We start from the raw sequence: 8,511 nt of genomic DNA on the forward strand, positions 1-8,511 counted from the left end.
CCGCTGTCACTCCAGAGCCTATGGCTGCTCAGTCACAATGAGAACACGTAGGTTAAAGGGTCGCGTGGCACGCCGAGAGCGTGGTAACCGCGAACTGTGCCGGCTGGATCTGTTTACCCTGCCGAAACATGAGTCCGTGTTTAAGTGACACTGGATAGCCACCCAGCTCACGGTTACGCGCCAGACAACCCTTTGAGAAGAGATTTCATCTGGCCAGAGACGGCACCTGTGAACCGCCGTATGAGTCCCCTGCCCGTGATTTCTCTGAGCGACACTGAACGAAGTTGCCAGGACCCTTGGGGATACTCCAGCCCTCGTCAGGGAGGAGTGGGGTGCCAGCAAGACTCCCGCCACGGTGGCCTGCAGGTGGTGACCTTACGAGTGATTTTGCTTTTCCTAGTTTTTTTTTTTTTCTGTTTCTATAACAAATGAATGTATTTCATGTTCAGAAAAAGGAAATGCTCTTATAAAATTATCTGTGGGACTGGAGTAGTTTTTGCGTGGTCGCTGTTCCTGGTGCCAGGGACGTCCTGGGACACGGCGGGTGTTCTGCGTCCTGCGCAGGACCAGCGGCTGTGGGCACCTGGCGGGCTGACCACTGAGTGCCCAGTGGGCCGGGTCTGGGCTCCCCGGCTTCTCCGAGGCCTGATGGCCAGGGAGCGAGCAGAGGCAAGGCAATACTGAGAGGGGGTCCCGCAGGGTTTCAGGAGCGCCCACGGCCCTTCGCGGCTCTCCATGCCTTGTCACCGGGTGAGAACCAGACGGCGGGATGGCCTCCCAGTGGGGCCACGGGCCGCACGAGACCCTTTGCCTTTTGCTGTCGCGGGAAGGAGGATTGAAGACCCGTCTCTCGGGAGGGAGGCCTCGGCCCCCGCGCGCCTGAGCTCCCACTGTTTGCTCTGGAAAAGGCGCCTGTGCAGATTTCCCTAAGACGCACGAACTCTGGGGACGTGGGGACGATGACGCCTCGCAGTGGCGGGGACACCGGCAGTGCTTCTGGCGGGAGGCCCAGGGCCATGCCACCCTGCTCCGCGTTGTGGGTTGCCCCGTCTTCCCTTCCGCTTTCGGGGGGCGGGGGAAGCGCGCGGAAAGCGGGGCACGGACGCCTCCCTGCCGCTGCCCTGGCCTGAGTGCCGCGCGGGCGCACGGGGTCTGCTCCAGCCGCGGCCCCGCCCCGCCCCCGCCCCCCGGGCGTCCCTGTGCCGCCCGCCTGCGCTGCCCATCCCCCCGGGGCTGCGTGGACCCTGGTCCGGCGCTCAGCCCTCCCACCGGCCCCTCGCGGCCGCGGTTCGCGCCCCTCCCCTGCTCTGTCCCCCGCCCCGGCAGGTGCCCCCAGGAACGTGGCCCCCAGGACCGTGGCCCCCAGGACCGTGGCCCCCAGGCGAGGACAGCCTTCGCCTGCTCGCTCACTCCTATGCCCCGGAGCCTCCGAGGCGCCCGCCCCTTGGTGTTGAATGAACGTGTTGAATAAACGCAGCTCCGCCCTCAGCTGTGGCTGGAGCCACCTGCCCGCCATCCCTGCGCTCCCTTTACAGGTGGCCCCCGCGATCCTGTCCCACAGCCCAGAGGAGCCAGCCCTGACAGAGCCTGGGAGAGAAAGGCCACGGCGAGCTCACCCAGTGGCTCCAGTGGATGGAACAGGAAGCCAGGAGACTCCTCAGATACCGGGCACGGGAAGCCATGTGGCTCAGTGAGTCGCCATTGTCCCCTGGCCTGGGTCGTCAGGTCCCCCTGCACCCGAGAGGACAAGCGCTGCTCTGGAGTACCGCGGGGCGGAGGAGTGTTGGCCCCGTGAAGAGACGCGGGTTCCGGCTGCGGCGCGCGGTTAACTGGGCGTGCGCCCCGCTCGTGGCACCTCGGCTTCTGGTTTCTCCACCGGAAAAACGGAAACTGATCGAACACAAGACCTGCTTCTAAATGATGTTTACATAGAAGGTCGAAAGAGGACGTTGCTGGATTTATTTTTGCTTGGTTTTGGTGCTTTTATTAACCGACTCTGTACTTTTCCGGTGAGCATCTGCTGCGTGGCCTCACGTGTGGCTGGAGTGGTCGGTAGAAATGCAGCAGTTGTGGGGGGCGCAGGATTAGGAGGGTCGGATCGACTGCTCTCAGGCTGCAGTTCAGCATGGCTCTGCGTTTGCTCCCTCCCTTCCACTCGACAGCACACAGGAACCTCCACACGCGTGCAAACGTGTGCTGACCTCACCTGGGGGTCACTGTTCACCACTCAGGTTGAGAGTCGTGTCTTGTCTGTCTTCCCTTCAGCAACAGTCAGACAAACCAACAGCTCTGTGGGCACCTTCGCGTTCTTTGGCTGCTGCACCAGCGTCCACAAACGGCCCCCACAGCTCTTCAGGCCGGAGAACTGACGCCAGACATGGGGGCTGCGCCCCTTCCGAGGAGTCACGGGAAGGCGCTGTCATCTGGACTTCCCCAGCTTCTGGAGGCACCCACATCCATGGCTCCAGGTGCCTCCCTCCATCTTCAGAGCCAGCAGTGGCACTGAAGTCCTTGTCACGTGCATGGCGCTGACACCGAGCCCCTCCCACTTACAAGGACCCTCGTGATTAACAAGGCCCACCCCGCTGAGGCAAGGCCCTCCTGCTACCTAGGTCAGCCGGCGAGCAAACTCCAGGCTGTCTTCAGCCCGACGCCCCTCGCTATGGTGAGGTGACACAGGCACGGGTCTGGAGACGGCGACACGGACCTCTTTGGGGGCTCGTTCTGGCATCCACACCCACCAGGATGCTTGGCACATTGTAGGCATACAATGCAGGTTTCTTAATTAAAACAAAACAAATAAATACAGCTTTAAATTCGTTCACAGGCTATTGAATCGACCTGTTCTCGCCGTATTGTCTTATGAACATGTGTTATTTTCTGTGTTTAAGACGTCACTTTTCCTCTACCTTAAATCTCTATGACAGTTGCCAAAGTTTCCAAAGACATAGCTTCTTGTGCGTCCTCAGCACAGACGGGCAGAACCTCAAGCCACGTGCAGTCTCGGCGTGACGACTCAGCGACCAGAAGGCAGGCCGCCACGTCAGAGCCGAGCAGCAGCGCCGTGGTGGGGTCCGAGGGCCCATGTCGGCTCCCGCATGCCGCAGCCTGGCGCTGAGCCCACCCCCCCAGCCTGGCAGACAAGGCCGGGCCCAGTCGGTTAAAACCGAGCCGTGTTGGTCGGCAATGCGGCTGGCGCCATGCCTGCGAGATCTGCCTTCTCCTTAGAGCCCATCTGGAGGTTGCTCTCTGGGTCCTGACATTCGTCCCACAGTCACAGCAGGGTACGACGTGCACCCTGGGGCCCCGAGAGCTTGGCCGAGATGTAAACCTGGAAGCTGCACAATTGTAAGTAGGCTGACGGCAGGCATTCTGCAGTGCAAATCGGAAGGAAGAAAAAAGCTGCTTCGGGCTCCGTGCGCAGAGTCCTCGTCCAGCAGGCCGTGGAAAGCTGGAGACGCTGTGCACACAGAGACCAGGCCCAGCTCCCTGTTGCGGGGAGGCAGAAGCAGCAGGCTGGAGTCGTGAACCTCTGACATTGTCCGCGACAGAGTGCAGGGCGCGCACCCGTCCGCTGCTCGGGGGCAGTCCGTAGCTTCTCGAGGGCAGAACGTCCACTCACGAGATAGCAGGGGAGGACGCTCAGGTGGGGCACCCACGCGGCTCGCTCCAGCTTCTGAGCCATCAGGAGAGTTCCGTTTCTCGGGCCTTGGCTCAGCCTGTCCGAAGCACGCGCTGGCTAGAGTCAGCAGCAGCGTCAGACGTTCCATACCCAGATCCGGTGTCGGGAGGCAGATGACAAGAGAAAGGGAAGCGGCTGGGGGACACGGCACCGTCACCGAGCGCCGCCCTCCCAGCTCCCGCTCGACGCCTCAGCCCAGGTGTGGAGGCTGAGCTCGCTCTGCTCGGCCGAGGTTCTGTTGGCAGGACGCGCCTCATCCACCTGCCGTTGGCCGAGACCTGGCCAAGGGGTTGCTGCCCACTCCTGCCGCCTGCTTAGTCCAGGGGCGTGGGGGCTCACGGGGCTGGCCGACATCACCCGCAGTGCTATTGTGAGAAGGAGGCTGTGTGGCCTGGCAGCAACCCAGAGCCATGGCACAAGCCGACAGGGCCAGGCGACAGGCTCCTGACCACAGGAAGCTCGCACCTGGTGACGGAGCCCGACGTGCCGGTCAGGGTGTCCCCTGCGGGGTCTCTGCCGCAAAGAGGCCGGAGCACTGGGCAGCGCAGGCGGGGACAGCTCACACCACTGGGGGCTTAGCAGGGCGACAGTCATTGGACAATCTGGGTAGTGGTCAGGGCCTGCCTTGCTCATCCGGCCCTCGCTCAAAAATATGGACATAATCTGCTTCTGCCTCCCCGTGCTCCGGCCGTGGCCAGGCTGGTTTTTGTGAGCTAACGTTTTACTTGTGAAGGTTCTTACTCGTGCTGTAGTTAAAACTGTCCGGAAGTTACACGGACGAGGTGTTAACAGCTTAGCGCTCGTCAGTAACACGTCACCCTCTGTTGTCTCAAGCAAACAGTGATACATAGACCTAAAACAACATAGCCCTCCGTGACTTGTGTCCCGTTCTTCATGCTGGGGTATGACGAAGTATTCCCCATCCCCGACAGCCCACGGTTAGGTGGGGTGCAACTTTTGGAGGGTGAATATTTTCTCCAGTCTTCCCATCCTTGGGACTAAGCCAGGCCTCTGGTAGCCACTGGTGTGGCGACAGCCTCCCAGAGTCCAACAGATGAACCAAGCTGGACACAACCTCACACCCTCTCCAACACCTCCACGGGCGATCTCGCAGGGCGAGCGAGAGGGGAAGAGAGGTTAGCATGCAGGCGGCACGCGAAGGCCCACGCGGTCCCTCAGACGCGGCCCCTTTGGTGTGACAGTCTGGACCAGCTGGCCTGGCATGGCGAACCCCAGCTTGGTCACCACACTGAGTGACAGGGTACATGGGAGGGGCAGCTGGTCGGGGGCCACAATGAGTGACTCAGCAGATGCCTGGTCCCACGCAGCGCTGGCCCAGCAGACAGGACCTGCCACGTGTCCGCGGGGCGCACCTCCTTCTCTGCTCTCTGCCAGCTGCTTCTCTAGGCCTCACCTGGCTCGGGCACAGCGGAACGGGAAATGACACTTGGTTTCCTTGTCTGCAAACCGGGGATCCTAAAGCCTTTGCAGGCCTGTCGTGAGGGTTAGAGGCGATTTATGAAAAGCAACGTGCCTGGCACAGACGCCGTCATCTACGAATGCCTGCTGTTCCCCTACTCCTGGGTGGGACAGCCGGAATGAGGCCAGGCCACCAGCCAGCGTCCCCACAGCCAGGAGGCCACGAGCGTAACCCGTCCTCTGTGTACACAAAGGGGTAGTCCGCCTCAGCTGAGCCGGCTCCCTCTGTGGCCGACGGTCTCGACCACGACCGGCCTGCCCGGCACTCGGCAGTGTCCGCGTGTCATGAAGCCGTTTGTGACAGGCACAGGCATTGGTGCTGGAAACACAACCGAATAATTTTTATGATTTTGTAGGTTCACAGGCGGCATCTTCTCACTGTGACTGCACATGAAGGAAGGGGTGTTTTAAGAAGGTCCCAGATCCCATGGGGCCTCTAACCTTGTGACCTCATCACCTCCCAAGCTCCCTCTCCTAACACCGTCAACAAGTGAACTTGGGGTGGGGGTTCAGACCACAGCAATCGGTAAGCATTTGAGGAAGACGATTCTGCTTCAGTGTCAGGTAGGTTCAGTATCCCTTAGCCACCTCCTTTAAATCCTGACCCTTTACCTGCATAAGGTGGGAGTCTTGGCTGTTTCTCTTACCTCACCTCACGCTCCCTTCTGGGTTCAGTTAATATTCCTTTCACAAACAGAGGCCCGGGAAGAAATGATAATCCTGGAATCTGAGAAAAGAAAGACGGTAGACAAGAGATAAGCAAGTAGGTGAGTTCCTGGCCACCCCGACAAGTCAGTGCAAGGACTTCTCATGGAAGTTGGCGAGATATTTTTTTCCCTTTTTAGAGTGTCTATTAAGCCAGCTCCATCAGCCTGTCAATGTTTGTCAAAACGAATTTCCTCTGTAGCTGCTCCAAGGGTGATTCTGAATGACTTCACATCTCACCAGATGGTCATTTGTCAACCACTGAATGCTGTTTACAAAGGCTGTTAAGTCTCCACTGGCCCAGGGAATTGCTCAATTGGTACAACGCACTGCCATTAGCTTCCAGTTGGCAGAAGCTGCAGGAGCCAAACAATCGTCATTGACTAAAGAATAAAATAAAAACGGTGTGTGCCGTCACGCCCCGCGTGGTTTAACACCCCCTTTCTTAAGGACCTTATATGCCCTTTGTGCAGATGTGTGATGCCTGCCAGTCAGTGCTGGTGAGTCCTCTCTGCCTGTGCCAGGAAGCTGCTCGAGGAGACAGGGCCTGTCGCAGGTCTGCGGAGCCTGAGAAGGGAACCCTGACATCGATTGGGTTCAGCTCTGACTCCTGTCTTGGCTGTTGGCTTAGGTTGGTCTGGAGATTTGGTCCCCGGGTGTCATTTTTCATGTACAAAACAAACGGTAACAATAGCACCCACCCCCAGGTCATGACCCGCCTCCCCCCTTCCAGGCCTGAGGATTCAATGAGAGGACACAGCTGGTGCTCAGGGAGTGTGAGTATTGTTGAGGCCCCAGCAATGATCCCCCCTTTCTGTATACAGTGCCCTAGAAAACATTTCACCATCATTTCATCACCTGCCTGGCACGGGCCAAGCGCCTTACCCATTAACTTCGCGTGGGAGACAATGAAACCGAGCCAGACCTCAGTGGAACACGGCGCCGTCTACTCACCCTTCGGAAGCCACTGTCCTCACCTCAGATGTCTTCTCCCAGTCTGAACTAACACCCTCCAGGGTGCAGAATGTGCTGCCTACTCTGGTTCTGGTAGTGCCCGGCCTTTCTCTCCTGTAACTTGGTAGGTTGCCTAACAGCATTTGTCAACACCCGGTGCACTTCTGGTCATAATTGCGACACACTTCTGTGGGTGTGCAGAAACCACGGTGTTCAAACTAAGTGGCCGTGGGTTACAGTAACGGCTGGAGTAGGGCCTTCCGTTCCCTCGTCACGCAGAAACCCCAGTGAACCGCATTACAGGGAGAGTCTCCAGTTTGCATTGTTTCATTTAGATAAAAAATCACTGCAAACATTATAATTGTGAAAAATTGCTTGTAACAAATCTCACTACGACAGTGATGTCATGACACCGAGCTTGGGAACCACGGTCTCTACTTCTAACTTGACTTTCAATGTCTAGGCAGTTCTCACCGGATTGTGTTATAACAGGTTTAGGAGCAAATTGTCAGTTGGTATTTCAGACTCTGAAACGTGTTTTCCCATAAGCAGTGTAATCAAACATAGCTGGGTTCTCAGGCTCTCCTACCACAGACATCCACCCATGATGAGGCTGAAGGGGGCTGGAAGTCCACGGTGTCACTGCCTGACTCACCTGGGAGTGCCGGGAAGAAAGGTCATTGTAGGCGAAGGTGGGAACCAGCCAGGAGGCAGGGAGGCCTCAGGCAGGGGGAAAGCCAGGTAGGAGAAAGGTGAGCACAGGCATTTGGTTGTTACTTTTCAAGGAAGTGATTTTGTACTGCTGCTCAGAGCCATGCATTTCATTCGCTTGCTAAGATAAACACTGGACCCACCATGTAAACGTTTCTTTCATTTCCCTCGCATTTATTTTCTTCCTCCTCTTGGGTGTGAGTGGTGAATTCTTGGACCATGGTTTCAGGAACTGGAGGGCCTAGAAAATACTTTTTAAATTTTTATTGTGGAAGATGTCAAACATACACTAGAGCGAACAGTAATGCAGAACCCTACGTGGAGACTATCACCCTTTGTAATGGTGATCAGCTCATCGACCATCTTCCCAGTTTAACACAGCAATTTCCATGTCCCCCACCTGGCGTTAGGAGAGTTTTGTTCTGTTTGGTGGATTCCCGGAAGAAGGACATTCTTATTCTTCCGCCAAGTGTTCCGGTCATGCATGGATGCTGAATTTCATCAAATACTTTCCTTGCATGCTTGATAACATCTATTTATTTAAATTTTTGTGGCGATGTTCATGAGTGAGGCTGGCATATAACCTGCCTTTCTCGCGCTGCGCTTTCCCGGTTGGGGAGAGTGGCGGCCCTCGGCTCCCGCAGACGCGCTTCAGTGGAGTCCGCTGCGGGCCCATTGCGCCCCGCGGCCACGACCGCGGCCCCCGAAACCCCGAGATCGCAGATTCTCCGAGATCCTCGCACGCCCAAGACCCCCGACTCCCCGGACTCCCGAAATTGCCGTAGACCCCCGGATCTCCAGGACCCTCTGAGATCCCCGAGCCCCGAGTCACGTGCCCCGGAGCGGAGCGGGGCGGGGGCAGCACAGACTCCCAGGGCGGCAGGGACTGAACCTCCGCGCGGCCCCTCCCTGCTGTCCGCGCCGCCCAGCCCGCCGGCCCTTTGACCCCTGTCAGGAGGACCTCCGGCCGGGCGGGGGCG

At 58.2% G+C, this 8,511-nt stretch overlaps 1 long non-coding RNA gene across 6 annotated transcripts; it reads right to left on the minus strand.

Annotated features, from left to right (window-relative positions):
* Window positions 1-1,908: 1,908 nt before the first annotated feature.
* Window positions 1,909-8,508, minus strand: LOC120608980 (uncharacterized). Of its 6 annotated transcripts, none has more exons than XR_005654577.1 (3): window positions 7,932-8,508; window positions 6,752-7,772; window positions 1,909-5,888 (listed from the first exon to the last, which is right to left on the minus strand). It is a non-coding gene; the product is annotated as an uncharacterized LOC120608980 (long non-coding RNA). The 6 variants fall into 6 exon arrangements; XR_005654578.1 differs by having other exon boundaries at window positions 1,909-5,545; window positions 5,809-5,888; window positions 7,476-8,508; XR_005654575.1 differs by having other exon boundaries at window positions 1,909-5,480; window positions 5,809-5,888; window positions 6,752-8,508.
* Between the last annotated feature and the right edge of the window lie 3 nt (window positions 8,509-8,511).

Source organism: Pteropus medius, unplaced genomic scaffold (assembly GCF_902729225.1).
Source record: "Pteropus medius unplaced genomic scaffold, Ma_sr-lr_union100, whole genome shotgun sequence".
NCBI classification, from domain to species: Eukaryota; Metazoa; Chordata; class Mammalia; order Chiroptera; family Pteropodidae; genus Pteropus; species Pteropus medius.